The sequence below is a fragment of the Dipodomys merriami genome, unplaced genomic scaffold (genome assembly GCF_024711535.1).
Source record: "Dipodomys merriami isolate MVZ:Mamm:240054 unplaced genomic scaffold, mDipMer1.0.p SCAF_11, whole genome shotgun sequence".
In the NCBI taxonomy this organism is placed as follows: Eukaryota; Metazoa; Chordata; class Mammalia; order Rodentia; family Heteromyidae; genus Dipodomys; species Dipodomys merriami.
The window spans coordinates 3,718,305-3,743,536 of NW_027202382.1; positions in this window are offsets into that span (position 1 = coordinate 3,718,305).

Here is a 25,232-nt window from a genome sequence, read left to right on the forward strand (position 1 = left end):
AGCCTTAGACAGCACAGACTTTTCCTTGGATTATATGTCCAAAAATGGGTCATAGCCCATGCAGTAGAATTTCTGAAATATTGCTAACATACTATATATCCACATAATTCCTTTTAATATTGTTTATTAATCAATCAACTAATTAATTAATTGATAAATCAGGCTGGGGATGTAGTGCAGTGGATGAATGCTTGCCTAGAATATTCAAGACCTTAGATTTAATTCCTAGTACTGATGAAACAACAACAACACTAATGAATTTAAAAATCAATGCCCTTTAAAAATGTTAGCTTTTCTTCAAACAATAAACTATATAATATTACAGAAAGGATATTTTAGTTACATCTTCTCATCCACATGAAAATAAATTCATAGCTATCTTAAAATTTTGTCCATGGATATAGGCTTGTCCATTGAAAGCCTTTGAAGCTACAAAATTAATCATTAAAAATATTAAATAAGAGTAACAATTCAACACCATTAACACTTAAAATAACTGCTACAATGAGTGGCATACCATGCGAATTTTTCATTACCTGTCACCTAATCAGAGCCTGATAATACAGATTTCTCCCTACCCTAGATTGACCAGAGTACACAGCTAAATGAGTATTTTAGGGTAGACTGTCATACTCTTTCTTTTTTGGGGGGGTCCGGTCATGGGGTCTGAACTCTGGGCCTGGATGCTGTCCCTTAGCTCTTTAGCTCAAGGCTAGCGCTCTACCACTTGAGCCACATCGCCACTTCTGGCTTTTTTCTTTTTGCTTATGTGGTGCTGAGGAATCAAACCCAGGGCCTCATGCATGCGAGGCAAGTGCTCTATCACTGAGCCACCTTCCCAGCCCTGTCATACTCTTGAATTATATCCTCTGTCCCACAGGATCCTCTCTCCCACAGGATGTTAAGCCTTTCAGCATATTACTGGTGTACCTGTTGTCGCTACTAATAATGAAGCCTTAAACTTCATGCTTAGTCATTAATAAAGTATGCTCATCAACAAGCATAGTAAAAGTAGTCAGATTAAAATATAGGAAGAGAAGAAAGATTCAGTTATTGAGCTCCCATGATTGGTGGGCATCCTTCCATCATGATCTTATTCATTTGTAATGAATCTTCACAACTCTATGTGGTTGGAAACTCAGGTAAAGGGAGGTCAACTAGATGGAAGAAGTGTATGCACATGGCATAGGGAAGAATTGGAGGGAAAGAGGAGATATGCCTGATTCCAGGTGAGCTGCTCTTTTCACCATGTCTCCACTGCACTCTGCTTATAGTAGAAAATAATACTTTAGAAGTAATCTCCTCCATCAGGGGAACAAATACACTACAACTTTTCATTATCTAAAAACACCAGTCTGTTGCTAAATGCTAAATTAAAAGGCACTAACAAACTGTGAGTATTGGCAAAAGTCTCTGGAAAGAAAGGCTCAGTATGAATAAGCGGAGTAATTACCTATCCACAATAAATCTGTGGACAAGGGCTGGTTAAGACCAAGCTCTGCATCTCCACTCTGAGTCACAATCTCCAGCTAAAACTCTGCCAACTGGGTTATGTTCCAGTTGTACAGGTTTTCATCTTGGCTCATTCACAGTGAATTGACAAGACATGGCCAGAGGAACTGATGACCATGCATTGACTCTGTTCTAGTCCCACTTAACATTCCTAGACTGAGAGCCAGGAATTGACATACAATAAAGCAATGCCCTACAGGGGAGCAGAATAGTTTCCCTGGGACCTCTGAGGATCTCTGTGTGCAGATGGGATGTTGGTTGCTGTCTGCTGACAATGGTGTGACCCCTTGTATCCAGCCTCAACAGCTATCCCAAGACTCTGGGCTCCTCCTTTGTCCTTCTCTGGAACCAGCCTACTTTGCTGATGTCATTAATGTTCAGTAAAAAGAGGCATACTTAACTTCAAAATATCTTCCAATATGCAGAAGAGGTGTAGGATTTGAGGGGTGTATAAATGGAGAATGAAGATTTCATTAATACCAATATGTTTGGGTTTGATGAAGAGATTAAACACCAGTGTGAGCTTGTGTCTGAGGTCTTTGATTTGTTCTCCCTAGAATAATTATGCTCTGTGTGTAGGACAATCATGGAACTAAGGACTGAAAGTGGACCCATTTCCTTGAAGTAGACACTACTTATCTCAACTATAATTATAATCTCAATTCAATATTAATCTTTCTCCTCATGACCACTACTTCGGGGCTATCTATGTTCTGCTTTCAGTCTTTAAATTTTTTTCAACTCACATTCTCAAGAAGTAAAAGGAGAATGGAGGTTGTGTGGATGTTTCAAAATTCCCTGACCTTCTCAAAGGAAAAACAAAACATAAAAAGAACTGAGTTTTATTCCCAGCATCTACTTGTCCTGTGAATCATAGCATATGGGCTGTGAGGAGCCAAATGAGGATGTTTGGCCTCTATAGCCTTTTTCTTCAGGAAAGTTTTTATCACGAGGAAACTCATTTCTAGCACCCAGGAGTGATTCAGAATGACAAACAGCTAGTGTTCGTTTAGGTGTCAGATGTTCTTGAAAGCATTTTAATAGGTTTGAGCTCATTGAACTTCTTTACAAGCTTGCCATAGATTACTATAATCTCCATTTTATAGATGAGGAATTAGAAGAAAAGAACATTTAAGTAATTAGTCCAAGATCAGATAGTTGGCAAATAGAGCAGTCCATATGCAAACGTAGGTAGTATGGCTCCGGCACTCTCATCTCCATTATGCATGTTGCTTAATGTTGAGGAGATGTGATGACATATGTGTGTAGTCCAGACAAGGCTTTAACCCATCTCAGAGATGAACAAGCACATGGCTCTTCTAAACTGACAGATTTGCATTAGCAAAAAGGCTTATAAGTGATATGGTACATGAACTGTTAAGTAGCACAGAAAGCTGGAAAAGAGAAGATTGAGGAAGAAGTATGAAGCTGAAAAGAGAAGGCTGACTACGGATTTCAGAGAGTTTTAATTGCACCAAGGAGTTTGATTTTTATCCATGAGGGTATCTGACTCATTTATCTATTCTGAAGATAATTTTATATTTATCTGGACATGGTCAGGAACCAAGGATTCCAAGTTCCTCTGAATCCTGTTTTGTCCTTAATGTTCACAAAAATTACATTACCCCTATAACATATTCATGTTCCTCTACATAAAAATAATATTTTTGCGCTTATCTCCATTGATGTTGTAGAAGATCTATTTTGGTTGTCCAATCCACTCATATACTTCATGATGAGTAACTGCTTAAAGCAAGAAAAATATCTTTCCTGATTTGAGAATTATAGCCCTACATGTAAGGAACTTCTAAACAGCATTAAATTAGTCAGTGGCAACAGGATGGAGACTGGGAAATAGAGCCAGACAACAGAGAGGGAGACAACCGATCAGAAGACTACAAATTATTATAGGTAAGAGATGGCATCAAAGGGGAAAAGCAAGTAATACCCTGAGTTCTTCAACTGGATTTTCTAAAAGACTAAGAACTACAGAGAAGCACAAAGCATTTATCTTAAGACTGGAACATATGTCAACAATTTGGTCTAGAAGAGAATCTTTGGTATGTCTTCTTAACAATTTTTGTAATCTGACCTCGGTGCTGGATTCTCAATAATTAGATTACACATGAGGTAACTACATCAGCAAAGCAGCAGCACAGAAAGCACAGGCGAGAAATTAGGAAATAAGATATAATGCCAGCATACATTTTGGCCTTATGACACTTGGAAAGATAATTATATTTTATAATTTGATACCATTTTCGTTTTCACCTTCATGGGGGAACTGCTCTGGAACTTCCTGGGGTCAGGAAGCAGAGTCCCACTTTCATAAACCTGATCAAATCAGAGGAGGGGTCAATATCCATCTGTACATTTACTTCAACGTAGGATTCATCCAGAGATCAAATGAGAAACCTCAGCCATGCATGCAAGTATTACGAATGGAGAGAGAACAAATGTACTGAGTAGTTACAAATGAGTCCATCGGTTAAAAAATAAAGATTAACAACAAAAACAAAAACAGGATTAGAGCAGCATGAAGGAGCCTGGCAGACAAATTTCTAGTCTTTACCATTCTGCTCAAGTTTAATTCTGCTTGGATTCTACATGACAACATCTTTTTTCTGCCAATGAAAATATTATTTGCATAAACAGCTAATTTGCTTCTATCATCCTTCATTACAAAGGAGGTGCTCTTATTTTCCTTCACAAATTCAAGTATGTTTGAATCCAAAGTTTATCAAAGGAAGATCTACCATTATTATTTTTTTCTCTTTCCAACAAAACCTACTCATTTCTATTGACTAGTTTATATCTGTACCTTCAATTTCTGGCAAAAAGCCAGTGTCAAGGTGGAACAACTATACAATATTAAAAATTATAGTGTCAATAATAAATTTCTCTCTCATGTATTTGGCAGTTGGTTTATGTGTTAAGTGATATACATTGTCTCAATTGATTTCAAGACAAAACAAGGTGATCATAACCTCTATCTGAGTGTTAAAGTAAATGAGAAACAGAGGTGGGATTCAATCTATGGCAAGTGAACTCTGTCCTACTTTATCTATGAAATATTTGGACTATTCTTCTGTCAGAATTCTGGATCTTCCACTCAAGAAGTAACTCAGGGGGGTGGGCCAGTGGCTCACACCTATAATCCTAGCTACTCAAGAGGCTCAGATCTGAGTATCAAAGTTCAAAGCCAGCCTGGGCAGCAAAGTCCATGAGACTCTTATCTCCAATAAACTACTCAGAAAAAGCTGGAAGTGGTGCTATGACTTAAGTGATAGAGTGCTAGTCTTGAGCACAAAGAAGCTTAGGGACAGCACTCAGGCCCTGAGTTCAAGCCCCAGGACCTGAAAAAAAAAGGACTCAGCAAGAACTAACAGACATATTCCCCCATTTTGAGCTCAACTTCTTCCTGACAGTAGTTCTGCCTGAACCCTGTCAGGATTCATTTCCAGATCACCTCTACCCTCTAGTAGGCCACTACTAGGTTTTTACTGAGTCTTGTGAGATATTTTACATACCATGGCAACATTCATTGACTCTAACTATAACTCTTTCTTTCTTGTGGACATGCTGTTTTCATCGGGATTAGAATAGTCTCCAAAAATCAGTATTAAAAATCATCTCAGCAGCATCCTCAGGCTTAGAACTGGGAGGATTAGAATTCCTAAGCAAGCCCTGCTCTCTACGACCACCCCTCTTCTCCATCCCTTTGTGTCCTACCACATGAGTATGATTTCAGGATCAATTAGATTTAGTGTTTTTTCTCAAATCCTGTCATACAAATGGTGTGCTTGTAGAAAAGGTAAACCTCTCTCTCTCTCTCTCTCTCTCTCTCTCTCTCTCTCTCTCTCTCTCTCTCTCTCTCTCTCTCTCTCTCTCTCTCCCTCCTTCTCTCTCTCCCCCTCTCCCTCTAGCTCCACCATCCCTAGGAAGATTCAGATTTCACATGCTTGGTCTTTGTTGGTGGTTAGATAAAAGTGCTATCTGCAGCACGTTTCCTCCTTCACATTCAATGGCAGCCCTGATGAAAGGAAATCTTGGCCATCTTGTTTGTTATAAAGCCACCTGCAAAAGAGTCAAACCAGCAACAGCCAGGAATGAGCTAGTTAGGGCTGTCAGTCTGTGTGCATGGTGATACAGGAAAGAGACTTGGGAAAGTTAATTATGTTAATTATGCTCAGTATGAATTGGTTCATGGTATGAGACAATGATCTTGACCTAGTTTATTTATTTGTAAAGTGAAGGTGTTAATACCCTGTTATTAACCCTGTTAATACCCTGGGATGCTAAGAGGACACACATCAAGATACAGTGTATATATAAACTGCTTCATTATATGACAAAAATTTCAATATAGATCCTACAAAATTAAGAAAAGTGAGGGAAAGGGCAAGTGGGAAGAGCTGGGTGGGAATGTTGAAAGGAGTGACCTGGATCAAGATGCACTGTATTCATAAATTACTCCCTTGAATGGCAACTCCTTTGTACAACTTTTAAAAGATAATAAAACATATTTTACAAATGAAAAGAAAACAGACATGGAAATAAAAGAGGACTAAAGGAGCTGCTTAACGTACTTAACGCAGAGCTTGGCCCAGGGAGATGTCTGTCTTGCTTGTACACTTGCTCCCATCTGTGGCTACCAGCCTGAATACGAGGCATGGCATTTGTTATCCATGTTCATAAACATCTCCAAAGATTTGTGGTTCCCACATTAAAATTGCATTGGCTCTTCCCAGCTAAGTGAATGTCCTTGGGTCTGAATTTCCCCACTCAAATATATGAGCTTGGGATTTTTTTTAAAAGTATATATTAATTATATCCTTGGATAAATGGTACATTTTCTAGAAAAGCACAGAGAATTCTTTCAGCACTTGGAGCTGGGGAGGAATTGTTTGATATATGGGCAGCAACACACAGTAAGTAATGATTTACAATAAATACTTCAGCAAAGAAAAGTCTGGGTAAACTCTATATTTCATCCTTCTGGAAATGAGCTACAAAAGGTTTGCATCTTAAATCAACTGGTGTTCATATCCCCAGACGGATGTGGTCTAAATAGATTTGTGTGATGGGGCAATTACTCAAGGAAAGGATCTTTGCTGTCATTGTGGCTTCTCACTAAGCAGTCAGTGAGTGAGCAGTTATGGAATTACAGAGCTGACTTTCTGCCTACTGCTCCAGACTTGCTGAGCCAGAGTCACCAAGGGTGTTCATTAAAGAGACCCAAGGAGCACAAGAGCCAGTATCCATGGATGGAAAAATGACATCCACAATTGACCTGTTTTCGATCTCCTCATTTGGGTCACTAGTAGCAATTTTAGCAGGTGGCAGAAGAACTAGCCTATAGCTCCTCAGTTCAGGGCTCTGATGGCTTGAGTGGTAGAGATGGCAGAGAGATGTAGAGATTCTCATCCTTAAGGGTAGACAGGCCTAGATTGGTAGCCCATCCCTGCTGCTTGCGGTGTGATCTAGGTAAAGCAAATTACATTTCTCCGATTTAATATTTTTGTAACTATAAAATGAGGGGTGATAATTTCTACATAATAAGATTTAAACTAATGTGCATGAAAGCGGTTGGCACTTAGTGAATGTTATTATTTCATCTTGTATTAATGATGGTGAATATTTATGAACTGTTACAAGGAACTGTGCTAAGCACGTTAATGGGCTTTACTCACAACTTCCTACTATATAAGAAACTGAACAACAGAGAAGGCTTCATTGACTTGCCCATATATCTAGTAAAAGCTAGTAACTAGCAGAAATAGGTTTGAATCTAGGTGGTCTGGTTTAAATAGCCCTAAAAGTTTTAGCAAGGAAACGTATCCTTAGCTGAATCTTAGAGTCTTACTCTTCCAGGTCTCAAATTTCAGCATATATGATTCTATCTTCAAAGATCTTATTCTGGATTATCAGAGGACAAGCTAGAAATGTCAAAAGACAAATAGCACTGAATTTAGCAAAACACTGCTCCAAAAGCGCAGGGAAGATTGTAATCTGGCTCCAGGAGACATGATATTTTCTCCTGCAGTCTCCAGATCTTACATTCTTAAATGTCAATGCTTTTTATCATTTTAAGGCTCTGATTTAAACTAAATCACGGAGTCTGGCTGTGTGTAGGCAAAGAGGAAGAAATTATAAATGCCAGGAAGACAGTTAATAGTAAAATGGGAGGGTCTTCCTCCTTCATACACTGAGAGAGCTTTCATGGGGAAAACAGAGTAATTGTTGATTTAGAAATCAATTATGTAGCTGGCCGCTGGTGGCTCATGCCTGTAATCCTAGCTACTCAGGAGGCTGAGATCTGAGGATGGGAGGGAGAGGTAAGGAAAAGTGATGAAAGGAGAGAAACGAATCAAGACACATTATATGCATATGTCAAAGTGAAAGCATCTAATGTTTAGAAAAATGAGTGTGGTCAATAAATTATGGAGAATCCACTTGGTGAAATGTTTGCCAGGACTTCATAAAAAAAATTTTCAAAGAGTCAGTGATTCAAAGCCAGCCCTGGGAGGAAAGTCTGTGAGACTCTTATCTCCAATTAACCACTAGAAAACTGGAAGTGGCGCTGTGGCTCAAGTGGTAGAGTGCTCGTCTTGAGCTGAAGAGCTGAGAGACAGCTCCCAAGCCCAGAGTTCTAGCCCCATGACCGACAAAAAAAAATAGATAGATAGATAGATAAATTACTAAAAATAAAAGAAATCAATTATGCACAAGAGAGCATGAGGGATAGAGGAAGAGAGCATAGGTGGGAATTATTGTTTTTAAGTTCAAAAGGATTATGTGACCCCAGTAGATAGTAAGATGAATATTATCTTAGTATCTAAGAGATAGATATCAAACTTTGAGCTTTTCATTTTCCATATCTTTTGCTCACATGACCTCACTTCTAAAATGAATACTTGGGCTGAATGTGTGTGGCTTCAATGGTAGAGTGAGGCTCTTAAATTCAAGTTCCTGTACCAAAGTGGCACAAATGTGGAGGAGTCAGAGAAGTGTGTGTGTGTGTGTGTGTGTGTGTGTGTGTGTGTGTGTGTGTGTAAGAGAGAGAAAGAGAGATTCAACAAAAAATAGACAAAAAAAAAAAAAACAAATTGAAGGGTGGTAAGACATCTCATAGTCATAAAAGAACAAGGCCAGACGATTGGTCCTTTGTTTCCAATGGTGGACTCTACCTGGTCCCTGGTGGACATGACACTTGGTCCTTCTATCCTAGTAATGAGTGTGGTGAGGACAGCAGAGAACATGAACTCAGCTTTCTGGGAAGTTGAATATTTGAAAGTGGAGAGAAATTTGCATGCATCAATTAATACTCCACATCTTCTGCTAGTGATAGAGGAGATGGGGAAAGTCAGAGTAAGTGAAGGGTCAATCTGATGAATGTACTGTATTTATTCATGTGAATTAGCACAGTGATCCCCACTCCCTTTGAACAATTACCGTACACTAAAAAATAAAAAAAAAACAGGAATATCAGGTAGGTATTGTTTGGGATAGGGATACTAGTGTGAAGGTGAGGCCAATGGAGAGTATGAAGGAAAGTAAATACGGTCAAAAAGTTTTATGTACCTATGTGACAATGGAACATAGAAGCTTGTTGAAATGACTTTGGGGATGGGAGGGAGAGGTAAGGAAAAGTGATGAAAGGAGAGAAACGAATCAAGACACATTACATGCATATGTCAAAGTGAAAGCATCTAATGTTTAGAAAAATGAGTGTGGTCAATAAATTATGGAGAATCCACATGATGTAATGTATGCCAGGACGTCATAAAATTTTTTTTCAAAGAGTCAGTAAATATTGTAGATTTTGTAGGCCATAGGGTTTCTGTCACAACTGCTAACTTCACTGTTGTCACACAAGAGCAGCCGTAGGCAATGCAAAACTGAATGGACGTGGCTGTATTCCAATAAAACTTAACTTACAAAAATAGGCCGTGAGCCATATTAGGCTGGGGAGAAATAGTTCTACCATCATTTAAGTGATCATTGTGAAGTAACATCAGGTGTTGAATGAAAACGAGCAGGCTAAAAAGCTGTTCTTAATCATTACAATTATGTCTACATTGATGGGAAAATATGGAAAGAAAACATACATAAACATAAATAGTAGTTGGTGTGATAAGCCAGGATTCAGAGTGAACTTTCCCCTTATTTTGAAAGAGATTTTGTTGTTGTTGTTTAGCCTTGATATTCTTTCATGTATAATGATGAGTATGTATATCAGATACTAGGTTTCTCTATCAAGCAGCCAAAGGATCAGAAGAAAGCATGGATTTTACTCCTGAAATCTCCATTTGTCCAATATCTTTGCTTTCCAAATATTTAGCCCCTTGCTTTTTGGAGGTTTCCTTCCAATATCAGAGACAGGCAGAATATTTTTTGTTGATCAGCACTCACCATGCTGGTTGGCATTTCCCAGGGAAGCTGTACACATCACCTAAGAATCTCTAGTAGGGAGATGAAGAAGGGATGTGAGATTACCCTGAAGTTTCTTTTTCCTTAAAGAAGGAAAAAGAAGTGTTAACTCTGAATTATCATGAATCTTTTCAGCTAATACTTGAATATAAGCTGCTATGAATTTGTGTACAAGACCACCTACCTGAAAAACTCTTTTGTTTTGTTCTGTTTTGTTTTATTGAACTATGGGGTGGTCTCCATCAGTGGATTTCACCATGAACAGATTTAGTTAAATCTATTATTATACTTAAATTTGTTGAGCTGGGCTTTTTATAAGGGATTTATCCCCAGAGGAAATCAACTTGGTTTTGTATATATGTTCATTTCAAAATACAGTATCTTGTCTCATTAAATCCCAAAGAATGAGGGATTATAACAAAACAAAGCAGACACCGCTTCTTATTAAGCAGGTCCAACAATAAGCTGTGAAAACAATGAGTTTTCTTTTCTTCCTTTGGGATTTTTATAATTGAGCCTGAATTGATGTAAAGAGAAGATTTCTGAATGAGACAAACTTGAAAACAATATCGCTTAAAAGAAAGTATAGTTTTGCTTTCTCCTGTTATTAAACAAGAGACTTTTTTCTCTAATGCTCCAGTCTATTGGTTATTACAATGAAATCATTTCCTGAACGATCCTTCTTCTTACAGGTTGTCATGGAAATAGTTGTGCAATAGCCAAATTGAACATTAAAACTTTACTATAAAACTCATAACAAGAAGACAGCCTGGAGAAAAGTCTGTTTAATTTTATTCTGCATGAATTTGATAATCGCCTCAAAAATAAATTGTTGCCATTGCCTTCATTCACAATTGATCACAAAGTCAAGCAGTTCTGAAGGTTGTCTTTCTTTTTTATAAGTTATTGGATATAGTAAATTATTCCTTAGCAAAAACTGGGACAAAGACATTAAACCATGTAGTAACACTGGAAAAAAATAAGTGTAGGAAATAATAAAGAAACATGTTTGAGAATTTGCTCTATGCCTAACAGTGTGCCAATAGCCTTATATATGCTAACTTACTTAATCTTTACAATCATAGCCCAAGGAAAAGACAATTATATTATACAGATCAGGTAACAAGTCAAGTATTTTGTTTAAAACCATAAAGTTACTATGTTGATAAGCAGAGGTGAATACAGGTGTTTGAGACTAAAACTTTTAAGTAACTATTATTAATTAGTTCATTATGCTATCTAAGCAATGGGAAATGCTTAAATGGTGCACAGTGGGTACTCTTAAAGGTATCAACAGATGATTCACTCCCCCACAAAAATGTTCTATTAGGGAGAGGTGGAGGAAAGTGATTTTATATCATTTGCCGAATGTGTAATTAGTCTATAAACTCAAAGGCCAGTGATTTATGTAGGAGCTAATAAAAAGTAAAAACACCTTGTTTATGATAGTTTGGGTAAATGCCCAAAAGTGGGATTGCTGGGTCATAGGGGAGCTCTATGTGGAGTGTTTTGAGGAACCTCCATACTGATTTCCAAAGTGGTTGAACAAGTTTACACTCCCACCAGCACAACCATGTTTTTTAAAATAAGTTTTTATTGGGAAAATACTGTACAGAGGGGTTACAGTTACATAAGCAAGGTAATGTTTTTCCATATATATTTTTATTGTAAAAATACTATACAGAGGGGTTACAGTTACATGAGTAGGGTAATGAATACATTTCCTATCAAGCATTGTTATATCCTCTGTTTTTCCTTACCATCCCTTCCCTCCCAACCTTCCCAACTCCTCCCTGCCCCCACCTCCAAAACTGTAAAGTTCATTTTCAACATCGTGTCTTGTAGATCTCATTGTTACAATGGGTCAACCTGTATCCTTATTTAAGCATTTTGTTATATCCATTCCCCTCCCCAAATTATAAAAATGTATATACAAGATACAGGACACTGGAATCAGATAGAGTGAAAACAGGGGTTATATTGTGGGGAAAAACATACAAAAGAAACAAAAGAATCACACAGTGCATTATAAGTGAAGTAAGCCAGTCCAAAGAAACATAGGTCCCATGGTTTCCCTTATTTGCAATAACTAGTTCTTGTCTAGGACAAGCAAAAAAGGTCAAATGCTATGTACATATGACCATATAAGATGATGTTAAATGCAATTAACCCCAAGACAGGGACACAAGTGGTTTCTTTCTTGCTTGCTATTGTTTTTAAAGCACAACTATGTTTATTGCAGCATTATTTACCATAGCTAAGATATGGAGCCAACCCAGATGCCCCTTAGTAGATGAATGGATAAAAAAGTGTGGTATATATAAACAATGGAATTCTATACCTCCATCAGAAAGAATGCACCACCCCATTTGTTAGGAAATGGAAAGACCTGAAAAAAATTATATTAAGTGAAGTAAGCCAGGCCCCCCAAAACATAGGTCCCATAGTTTCCCTTATTTGCAATAACTAGTGTATGTCTAGGACAAGCAGAAAAGATCAAAAGCTATGTACATATGACCATATAAGATGATGCTAAGCAAAATGAACTCCAAGACAGAGACTCAAGTGGCTTTATCTTTCTTGCTGTTGTTTTTAATGTATTTATAATGTACTATGTGATTTTTATTGTTTCTATTGTATGTTCTTCCTCCATGGTATGACCCCTGTTTTCACTGTATTCGATTCTGATGCCCTGATCTTGTATATACATTTTTCTAATTTGGGGAGGGGAAGGGAAATAACAAAATGCTTAAATAAGGATACAGATTGACCCACAGTAACAATGAGGTGTACAAAACACTGTATTGAAATGAACTTTACAACTTTTGGGGAAAGGGGAGGGAGGATTTATAGAAGTGGGGAGGGAAGGGATGGTAGGGAAAAACAAAAAAGGTAACAATGCTTGATAGGAAATATACTCATTACCTTACTCATGTAACTGTAACCCTCTGTACAGTATTTTTACAATAAAAATATATACAAAAAAGTAAAAATGCACTCAAAAATATAAACAGTCAAGAATTATCAAGAACTACAAAAGCTCATACCATGTTTTTTTTTTTTTGGAAAAATATATTAAGGCTGTTTATTTCCAGAAAATGAAAGACAGGATTGGAGGCAGTGTCAGCTGGTAATCTATTTTCATAGCTCCTCTTTGAGAATTTGTGTGTAGATATTCCTCCATGACACATGGTCATAAATGGAAATATTAATTTACCAGGGTTATTAAATGACATATAAAGTAAGATTTTGTGTATATATATGTATATATATATATATACACACACACACACACACACACACACACATAGAAGACTACTTTCAACATCTTAAAACATGTCCATTAAAAATAAAAGAATCTGAAGAAGAAAGAAGGATGGCCAATAGACACATGAAGAAATGTTCAACATCCCTAGCCATAAAAGAAATGCAAATCAAAACAACATTGAGATGTCACCTCACTCCAGGTAGAACGGCAAAAATCAAGAACGCTAACAACAACAGATGCTGGAGGGGATGTGGACAGAAAGGAACCTTACTTCATTGTTGGTGGGAGTGTAAACTTGTTCAACCGCTTTGGAAAGCAGTATGGAGGTTCCTCAAAAGACTTCACATAGAACTCCCCTATGACCCAGCAATCCCACTTTTGGGCATTTACCCAAATGTTTACAAACAAGACCACACTAAAGTACCAGCACAACTATGTTTATTGCAGCATTATTTACCATAGCTAACATATGGAACCAACCCAGATGCCCCTCAATAGATGAATGGATCAAGAAAATGTGGTATATATACACAATGGAATTCTATGCCTCCATCAGAAAGAATGACATTGCCCCATTTGTTAGGAAATGGAAAAACTTGGAAAAAATTATATTAAGTGAAGTAAGCCAGGCCCAAAGAAACATAGGTCCCATGGTTTCCCTTATTTGTAATATCTAGTATATATATGAGTCAAGCGGAAAAGGTCAGATAATGTGATGTCAGGAAAATGAACCCTTAGATATGTATGTTAATGTTTTTTCTTTCATGCATGTGTTTCTAACGCATTTATAAGATTATATCTTTGTTGCTTTGTATGTCCCTCCCCCACAGTATAACCCCTGCTTTCACTATATTTGATGTCAGTATAACTTGTGGAGGAGATGGGGAAAAACCAGTTGTTTAAGAATACAGGTGGACCTGTTGCAACAATGAGAAGTACAAGTTGTCATGTCCAAAATGAGCTTTACAATGTCGGTGCGGGGGGGGGGGGGAAGGGGGGGAAGGAGAAGGATTGGGATTGGGGGGGAGGGGGGAGGCTGGGAAGGGATGTGAAGGGTAAACAAAGGAGGAGGCTGCAATGCTTGGTAAGAAATGTATGCATTATCCTGCCCATGTAATTGTAACTCCTCTGTACAGTATGTTCACAAATAAAATAAAATAAAATAAAATAAATAAAAGAAATGAGAACTGGGAAGGTGGCTCAGTGGTAGAGTGCTTGCCTTGCATGCATGAAGCTCTGGGTTTGATTCCTCAGCACCACATAAGCAGAAAAAAACCCTGAAGTGGTGCTGTGGCTCAAGTGGTAGTGCACTAGCCTTGAGCTGGAAAGCTGAGGGAAAGTGCCCAAGCCCAGAATTAAGGCCCCACAACAGACCAAAAAGAAAAGAAAAGCAATGTTGTGTCACATCCTCCCTATTTAAAGGACATATTAATTAAATATGTTCTTAATGACAAGGTAATCATCAGAAAACTTATATATTATGTTATAAAATATACACCTATAGGTTGTATCAAAGTTCAGAGGATTCTTTGTCTCTACCTCACATAGTATCAGGTTACTATAACTTTTAAAATCCAAAGTACAAAATTTTTCAGATCATCTTTGCAATGTTAGGAAAATTATGCAATGGCCCTACAAAGACCTATTAACTATTAACTAATAACTCCTAACCATGTGTTCTTATAGAAGTCACTTAAGTTTTGTGGGCCTGTTTCTCATGGATAAAATGGAAACACATTCCATGTGTTCCTAGAAAGCTGTGTTGTGAGGAAAATAGGAAATACACATGAAGGCCCTGGGATGTAGTTAAATGCTTAGAAAATGGAAATTATTTTTATTACATCACGTTTTTGTCAGCATTATGGTTTCCTACTGTTAGTGTTATTTTCTACAGCTTGAAAATCCCAACTCTTAATCAAATGACTTTATTATTCTGGGGACTGATAAGGCAGATGGCATCTGATAAAATATACTAGAACTTTTAAAAATTTTATCTATTTTATTTGTTTGGTACCAGGAATCAAACCCAGGGCCTCATGCATGCTAGGCAAGCACTCTACCACTAAGCCACAGTCCCAGCCCCAAGTATACTAGAATATTGTTCATAGTAAAAATAAATAGGCTTTGAACAAATAAAAGACATAGTTTTCTGAGATCATTTTTGTCTAGTTAATATCAGATTCTTAGTTCCTGAATCTTAGAGATGGTAATTAGATTGAGTGGAAATAATAGGTTAAAAAGGAGTCCACATCTGAGTCTGACAGAGTGCAGTGATCAATTAGTAATGTCTGGTCCGTGCAAAGGGAGTCAGGATGAGTATATGGCATATGTACTACATTTTCTTTTCTGTTTAATCTAGGTTCTCAAATTCTCCAATCAGTTACCTTTATACAAGAAGGGATATACATGGCCCAATATATGTGTGTAAATCCATATGTATATGTGTATAAAAAGCACCCACTTTTTTTGAAAGCTAGAATGCAGTAGGGATTTCAACATGGTACAGTTTAGTATTTCACTAATCATTGTTCTAAGCAGTTACATCAGAAGTTCCTTTCAGTTAAAACCTACTTAAGAAAGAATTAGCTCAAGCCAAGCTGAAAGTCTAATCCATGAATTCATTACAAATCTCCTTTCTGTTTTGCAGCACAGACTTGATAATTATTTTAAGAGACCTGTGCAGTTGGACAAGTCTCCCTAACTCCCCCCCCCCCCCCCAACCCCTGGTCCTGGGGCTTGAATCTGGGCCTGGGTTGAGAATGTCCTTGAGTTTTTGTGCTCAAGGCTAGTGCTCTACCACGTCAACCATTGCTCCACTTCTGGCATCTTTTGGTAGTTTAGTGGAAATAAAAGTTGTCTGAGCTGTCTTTGAATTGTGATCATCAGATCTGAGTCTCCTGAGTAGCTAGGATTACACGCATGAGCCACCAGGCCCAGCCTAAGGCTGCTCTTAATTCCTCATTTCCCACTCTTGTTTTTTAGGTCTGACTTTGGGACACCAAAGTCACTTCTTGGGAAGGGAAGGGGAGAATCTTGCAAAGGCTGGTGCCCTCTGTCATGGAGCTAAACATATATCTGACTGGGAGCTAAACTGAAGGGAATGACATGAGTGAGGCTTGGTTTTGCCTTGGGTTTGTAAACTCAGCTCCACAAGCTTGATCTGACACAGTCTCTGACCTTTTGGCCATAATAAACATGGCTGCAGTTACACTTTGGTCTTCCAGTTCTCCTGTAAATGCTGCCTGTGATCACCCCTCACCCCACTACATGGAGAAGGCGAATCTGGGAACAGTTCATACCTAACTAGGTTGACGCAAGTACCTACATAACACAAAGCCTCAGACTTCTAATTCCTTATTCTCTCCAGTTCTGGTCTTTTTGTGTAGCCTCTGAAGCAGATAGACACCCAGAGCAGAGCTAACCTCTTAATAGTTCTGGACCATCTAGTGTAGCTGTAAAGAATCTTTTTAAAAATGCTCTATGGCTCCTCTCTTCTTTTTGTTTTCAGCATTAGGTCCTATATCCCAATTCCAAGGCATTAGAAAGAGTCTCACTCAATAACGTAGATTACATAAAATTGCATTTCAAATGAATCTTCACAGAGAAGAGAGATTGGTACTAATTCATCTTAGTGCAGTATTAGCTAGTTAAGCACTTCTTTTTATCATCACCTGAAAAATCTTCACAGATGTAATAGCTAATTTTAGAGTGCACATGACAATTTTGCTAATTCAGATCTGTACTTTAGATTGCAAAATCTAGACCAGTGCATTATAAACCATGAAAGAAGTATATAAAACAACATTGGGTAGATCTGTTTATTTTATTGATATAATACGTCCCCCTTTCTTAGAAATATCCTATTAAAAACCATGTCATGTTATTTTTCAGCTTGATTCCATCATCATATTAAAGAAGTGATGGCACTTTCAATGGGATATTGTTACTAGGAAAATCATGAAAGTGTAATGGATACTTTATGATTTATATGTACAATATCTAATGCCAGGGCTTGGATTAGAATGACATACTCAAAATATAAATGTAGGTTGTAACAGTAAAACTTATGAGAAAGTTCATGAGGTTAAGTGAACTGCATGTAAAATGTTCTGCATTGATTCATAAGTGATTTCCTCAATATTATTGCTCATAATTTATGTACCATTCACCCATGTCTGTCCACTCCTAATACATATTTGAGGTGGCTTATTTTCTAGCTTTAACTTAATCCTATGCATAATTCAAGATAAATAAACTAAGAACTATGTATGATTTATTTTACTCTTTGACTAAAGCTGTGCAAATATTTTCTTAAATATTAAATGTTTCTAAATCACAGAGAATATATTAAATTCAGGGACTGACAGTTGAAAGCAAATGGAACAAAAACCTTTGACCACTCCCTCTCCTCTTCTCCCACAAATGTTTAGAAAAAGGTATGAGAGAATATACCCCCAACTGTTAGCAGCAGTTCTCTCTGAAGGGGTGAATGGGAACATAAAAGGCAGGAAGTAGGGGGATAGTTGGGTATTAGGGGAGATAAAAGAGGGCTTCTACTTGTAGCTTGTATGATGAATATGAATTATTTGATTATGTGTTTGTGCAAATACAGTTTTAGTTAGAAGATATCATGGATCTTCATTATAAAAGGCAAGAATTAAAGACACTCATAATCCTGTATGCATATCAGTTATAGAACAAAAATGAAATCTACATTTTAGGCATGGAAAGATATTTATCATATATATTTATATGTGTTTGTTTGTTTAGGTCCAGTACTGGGGCTTAAACTCAAGCCCTCAAGCACTCACTCAGTTTTATTACCCACAGCAGGCACTCTGTCACTTGAGCCATGATTTTAATCTGGCATTTTGCTGGTTAGTTGGAAATGAAAGTCTCTTGGGTTTTGCCTGAGTTGGCTTCCAACCATGATACTCAGATCTCAGCTTCCTGTAAAGCTAGGCTTACAGGAATGAGGTGCGAGCACTAAGCTGTCTTATGTCTTTAAATTAAAAAAACTAAGGATATTGAAATGCATGTTTGAGGAGGTCACAGTGTTATAAAGTTATCTATTTATCTATCTATCATCTGCCTCTCTAGCTAGGAATGCATCTCTGTGTAGAGGAATTGCCACAGGACGATCCGCACATTACAATTTAGCATGAACAACTCTAGGTAGGAGATTGCAGGTGATTTTCCTTCCATGCTTCTGCATCTGCATTTTCATTTTCACAGTGACAGCCTCCTTCCCCCCTTCACCTTCTCTTCCTTCTCCTCTTCCTCTGTTTGATCCTTCTCTCTGCTCACTTGTCTATTTTTTCTTACTTTAATTGTGTACAACATTTATAGTTAAAAAATATTGTGGTCATAAAAAGTAGGTGATGAGATGAGGCCAGAAGATGAACAGAGAGAGGGATTGCTGTAGAGAGAATTGAGAACTGGAACCAACAGCTGGGTTAATATGAATATTAAATTAAATTTAAATGGGAATTCGTACTCTCATTACTAACATAAGAGAAAATAACACTATGAACCTACTGTCATTTAGGTATGGAGCATTCTGATACATCTGTCCACATAGTTAAGAAATACATGAGGGACTCAGTTCACAGGCAATGTATTTTCACAGTAAATCTGAATAAAGACATGGGAGCAAAATACACAGTCTGAAGGTTTGACATGATCTGTTTGATGTGCCATCAAAGTGGTGCGACAGTCTAGTTAATAAGATCAATGCACAAAGGCTGGGTTTCTCATGCTTTGCTTTTAAAGAATATTTCATGTAAACCACTTTGTATTTCCATGACAACACAAAGGGAACTCTGCAGGAGGTAATAGAAAAGAGAAGAATTAGCAGCTGTGGTTACTGTTAATAATTACCTGGGTAGCATTTATTACTTTTGGAAACTGTCTAATCCTTGTCATTGTCATTCATCTGTAGCTTCAGATTTCACTTGGTATGGAAATAAAATGCTTTGGTTTATTTTGTTTGCTTTCAGAAAGCTCCTACCTCCCCCTCTCCATCCCAAGAAATGTTAAAGCACCTTTTGCTAGAAAGAATACTCTGGTGTGGGAGAATATGCACAATCTATTTAGCCTCGAGATACCTACTTTTTTTTTTTTTTAATTTTTTTATTGTAAACATTCTATACAGAGGGTTACAGTTACATGAGTGGGGTAATGAGTACACTTCCTCTTGAACATTGTTACCCCCTCCATTGTTTTCTCCCTACCATCCCCTCCCTCCCTCCCTTCCCCAAGGTTCTTTTTTTTTTTTTGATTGTGATTAAGTGATTACTTAATTTCCGGAAATTCACAGTATTGTGGAATAATGATGCTCATTTAAAGTCACACGTTCATTCTAACTTTCCTGGAGCAAATTGTCTATCACAGTCTGTAATATATAACGGTGTTCATATGTTATATACCATACACGTGATCAGCAGCATGGGGATATTTAGTAGTGGTTCAACCAGATGAGTGGGAGTTCTTTGTTTCTTAAGTCCTGTTAGTTTTGTCATATCACCTAACATTTTGGATTTATCATCCGCTTATCAGGGAGACCATGTACTGTTTGTCTCTTCGTTCTTGGCTTACCTCGCTCAACATGATTCCTTCTAGCTCCATCCATTTCCCTGCAAATGCCATTATTTTGTCATTTCTAATGGCTGCATAATATTCCATTGTGTATAGATACCACAATTTTTGGATCCATTCATCTGTGGTGGGGCATCTAGGTTGTTTCCATATCCTAGCTATTGTGAACAGTGCTGCAATAAACATGGAGGTGCACGTGTCCTTGTATATTGGTTCCTGTTGTTCAGGGTAGATGCCTAGAAGTGGTATGACTGGGTCGTAAGGGAGGTCAATCTTTAGCTTTCTAAGGACCCTCCAGACTGCTTTCCAAAGTGGTTGTATGAGTGTACATTCCCACCAGCAGTGTAATAGCGTTCCTCGTTCTCCACATCCCCTCCAGCATTTGTCGTTGGCTGATTTGTGGATGTGGGACATTCTGACTGGGGTAAGGTGGTATCTCAGGGTTGTCTTTATTTGCATTTCCTTCACCACCAGGGGAGATACCTACTTTTTAAAATAAAATTTACCCAGTTCTTGACTTCTAGTGATTTTTGTTCAGGCATAGAATAGAGCCAAATGTCCAGAGAAGCATTTGTTCCTCCAAAACAAATTAGTAAGGAAGACAACTGTATCTCCTGCCTCCCCCCTCCCCCACGACAGGAAGGCAAATGGTTCAAAAAGCCATGTCTCTAAGTATTACTTACTACACTACTTGGGAATATACTTTATCGTGAGTTAAAGTCCTGTGGGCATCCTAGCACAACAGAACTTCTGTTCTGTTCTCCAAAAAATACAGCATAAAAAAGAAAAAAAAAGAGGCTGAGTCCAGCCTGTAATTAGCCACATTTCCACCAAAATGCTTTCCCATTTCCCCAGTTGTCTCTGTAAATCAATTTAGCGCTGCCTAGCTTAGGTTCCTCCCAGACAGAGTGGAATCACAGTCCTTCAAAGAGGTGTGAGGTTTCTCTCATTTATCATCTGAGGGTGCTTGCTTCAAAGCCTTGTTGAAGGACTACTTAAAGGAAAACAAATCTAAACAAAATGAGACTGTGTTGCCTGGATTTGGTTGAAAATATTGAGAATGTGCAGCAGAAAATTCCCAACACAGAGGAAGCAATTTGTGAGAAACTTCACAATGGGATTAGGGGGAAAAAACCATCACTGAGCTCACATCGACAAATACACAAGTAATGGGACTTGAATAGAAATGTGAATTTTATTGGAACCCATGCTTGGCACAGGCATTGGTTTTCTCAGCTTTGTCCTTCAGCAAGTATGCTACTCACTCCTGAATTTCTGTGGAGGCTGCCAGGCCTGAGAGTCTTTCTGCACGCATTGGTTCCTATTCAACCCTGTAAATATTTCAGCTATCTGTGGCACTGAGAATGAGATTATGTGATAAAAATTCATGGATTTTCTGAGAAAGAAAGACTTGGAGTTTGCAGATTTAGAGGGTGAAAATATATGTGCCTGTATGTGTATGTGTGCATATGTGTGTACATGCTTGCACACATATGTACACACACACATATATACACCTATATGTGTGTGTGTGTATATATACACACACACACACACACACACACACACACACATATATATATATATATATTTCCAGCTCTAAGGAAGAGCAAAAGTCACTAATTTGAGTTACAAGAAATAGTGGAGAAAGAAGTATTTAAGGCCAAGAAAGAGGTCTAGTCTCAAGGCATGAAGCATCATCACTCAAAGGGATTTTGGAATAATGTTTTCAAGTGTTTTTTCTGTCTGTGGACATCTGTTTACGTACTGGAAAACACCTGAGGGGCAAAGAAAACTCTTGTAATCCAGCCATCTGGTCATATTCTTGTTCAAGCATCTGTTCTTCTTTACCCTTCTTCCCTAGACCGCCAGGCCAGTGGCATTTGCTGCTATCCGATCCCTGCCTATTGTAGGAAATCTATTTTACAAGGCCACCCAGGATATTTGCAACACTTTCACAGATATTATTAACTAAATATTTATGAAATGATATTTACCTGAAGTTCCCTTTGGTTCTTTTAGTCTAATCAGTTTTCTTTTAAAAAATATTGTCATGAGCAACTGAATTAATTTTCTGTCTCATTAATGAATTATGTCCTGCTGGTTGAAAACATTATACTAGAATGTATTAACCTTAAGGGCAAAAATTCCAATCATTCTATCCCAACTAACACTTGTTTACTAAATAAGTATTTGCTGAATAAATGAATGGTGAATGAGAATATGAATGAGTTGAAGCTAATATTCTATATTCTTTATATAAAACATGACTATCTGTCAACCTGGTTAAATAATTTAATTTACAAATCAATCAAGAAATATACAATCATAAAAATAACCCCTGTTTTCACTGTATTTGATGTTGGTATAATTTTTGGAGGGGAAGGGAAAAAACAAATTGTTTAAATAGGGATAGAGGTGGACCCATTGCAACAATGAGTTGTACAAGACATTATGTTGAAAAACGAACTTTACAACTTTGGCGGGAGGGGAGGGAGCGGGAAGGGGGATTGGGAAGCGGGGAGTGGGGGTGGGGGGGAGATGGGAAGGGATGGGAAGGGGAAACAAAGGAGGAGGCAACAATGCTTGATAGGAAATGTACTCATTACCTTGCCCATGTAATTGTAACCCCTCAGTATAGTATTTTCACAATAAAAATAAATAAAAATAAAATAAAATAAAAAGTTAATATCACCCTTCTGTTGGTAATTTTATGTACTTGGGGAAGATTTTTGCCTGTTGATCAGTAGTCGTGGTAGTATAATAATAACATTATAGCTTTGTATAGCTTTGACCAGAACAACAATAATATCCCCTACTACTTATTAATCGGCTATTTTGTTTGTGTGTGTGTAAGGGAGGAGCTATGAAGGGGGAACAGCTCGGCCCTGTTATTGAAAAGCTTCTGCTAGAGTGCTCTTCTCATTTCCCAGGGACCTGGAATGACCAAATGGTCCATAAAGGATCATGTTTGGCTAGCATGGAACAAGTGAAAATGACATCTATCAGATAAGTACTCAGGGAACAGGGAAGAAAGGCAAGAGGAAGGAGGTAGAAAGTATATCAGAGCCATTAAAGGATTATAAAGGACTACTTTTCTTGTCCTTAATGGAAGATATTGTATCATCCTGTGAAAACCTCCCTCTGACTGCGAGAGAATATGGCACGCTGCATAAGAGCTTATACACTGGTTAAAATAATTTTTTTTTTTCTCTCAAATCCATGCCTGACACTTCCTCAGTGGATGGCATTGGCCAAGGTACATGTTCTTGCTTGGCCTCTGCAATAAAATGGGGATCATTCATGATCTATTTTTATCAGACTGTTTTAAAGTAGAGGTTACACATGTAACGCTCCATACTGTGCCGGTTATAACTGCAATAAAGGGCTAAAACAAGAAGGTGTGTATGAACTAGGAAGACTGAAAGGATGGCTCCAAGTAAGGATGGTCAAATCTGAATTCTGAAAATACAGCTCAGACCTGCAGGAAAGAATTGCTTATATGTCCACCACCTTGCCATTAAATCAAATAAAGGCAGAAATTATTAAATGCCTCTCACAGTGCCCAGCACAGCTGTTAGAGCTATTTTTAGCAATTATTTCATCATATTTTTTAAAGTCTCTGCAACTATTCACAGAGTCTTTTTAACAGAGGAAATAAGTCATCTCGGAACCATTTCTTTACATGCTTCAGTTAATGACATCACTAGAAGTAAACAAGCCTGGGCCAATCTAGCAGTAAGTACAGAAGGCTGCAGGAAGTTGTCTATAAATGAGAGAATTATGAGTAATATAAATAATCTCATGTTTGGCAAACCAGAAATATTGTTGATTAGCTAGGAGACTTTGTGAGAAGCCCTTGGGCCCAGGCTTCAAGGAATCCCTATACTATACCAATAATGTACAGCAAACAATTGCCTAGGGCAGCAGAAAGGAACAGATTCCTTGCAGCTATTACATACTCCCTGTGCAGGACATTGGGTCCATTTCCTACCCTGGCATCACACAGGTAAATTTAACTGTCTGAGCTTCAAGTGTTCCCTCTGCCCTGGTGGCATGGTAATGTGTTGGCATGAATGCTTCAGCCAGCACTCTGCAGTGTATACCCTTCTTCCTCACCAAACATGCCAAGGATTTCAAGTTAGTGCCTTTCTCCCCACTCTCCATTAATACCCCCCTGATTTCCATCTGTCTAGAAATCAGGACAGGTAATAGAGTTCCCTTTGGGCTGCATCCTCACCAACATTTGTTATTATTAGTTTTCTTGATAATGGAAATTTTAACTGGGGTGAGATGGAATCTCAGTTATTTTGATTTATATTTCCTTTATAGCCAGAGATGTTGAACATTTCTTCAAGTGTCTATTGGACATTTTTACTTCTTCTGTGAAGTCTCTCTCTCTCTCTCTCTCTCTCTCTCTCTCTCTCTCTCTCTCTCTGTCTGTCTCTGTCTCTGTCTCTCTGTCTCTGTCTCTGTCTCTGTCTCTGTCTCTGTCTCTGTCTCTGTCTCTGTCTCTGTCTCTCTCTCTCTCTCTCTCTCTCTCTCTCTCTCTCTCTCTCTCTCTCTCTCTCTCTCTCTTTGTTGGTCGGTTCGTTGGGCCTGAGCTCTGGGCCTGAGTTATGTGGTGTGGAGGAATCGAACCCAGGGCCTCATGCATGCAAGGCAAGCACTCTACTACTGAGCCACCTTCCCAGCCCTTGAGAAATCTCTCTTTAAGTCATGTGTCCGTTTATTAATTATGTTGGTTCTTTGAGAGTTTAGTTTTTGAGGGTTGAATTCTTTGGGCTCTGAGTATATTTTGGATATTAGGTCCTTGTCTGATGTATAGCTGGTAAAAAGTCTACTCTCCTTCTGTAAGCTCTCTATTTAGCTTGTTAGCTATCTCCTTTGACATACAGAAACTTTTAACTTTGTTATAATCTCAACTGTTGGTGGGAACATAAGCTTGTTCAACCACTCTGGAAAGCAGTAGGTAGTTCTAAACATGTAACTACTCTATGACCCAGCAATTCTACTCATGGATATTTATCCAATAAAACACAAACAAGGACACATGAAATCCACCAGCACAATCAGGTTTTTTGCAGCATTATTTACCATTGCTGACATGTGGAGTCAGCCCAGATTCCCCTCAATAGATGATTGGATCAAGACAACGTGGTGTATATACACAGTGGAATTCTACTCATCCATCAGAAAGAATGACATTGTACCATTTGTAAGGAAAGGGAAAGACTTGGAAAAAATAATATTTAGTGAAGTAAGCCAGACCCAAAGAAACACAGGTTGCATGGTTTCCTTCATTTGTGGGAGCTAGAATGTGCCTATAAATCTATAAGTAAACACACTGGGGTGGTATAACTAGTGGTCATAAATGAATTAACTCAAGTATAATAGACTCTATGGAGAGCACAAATAGTAT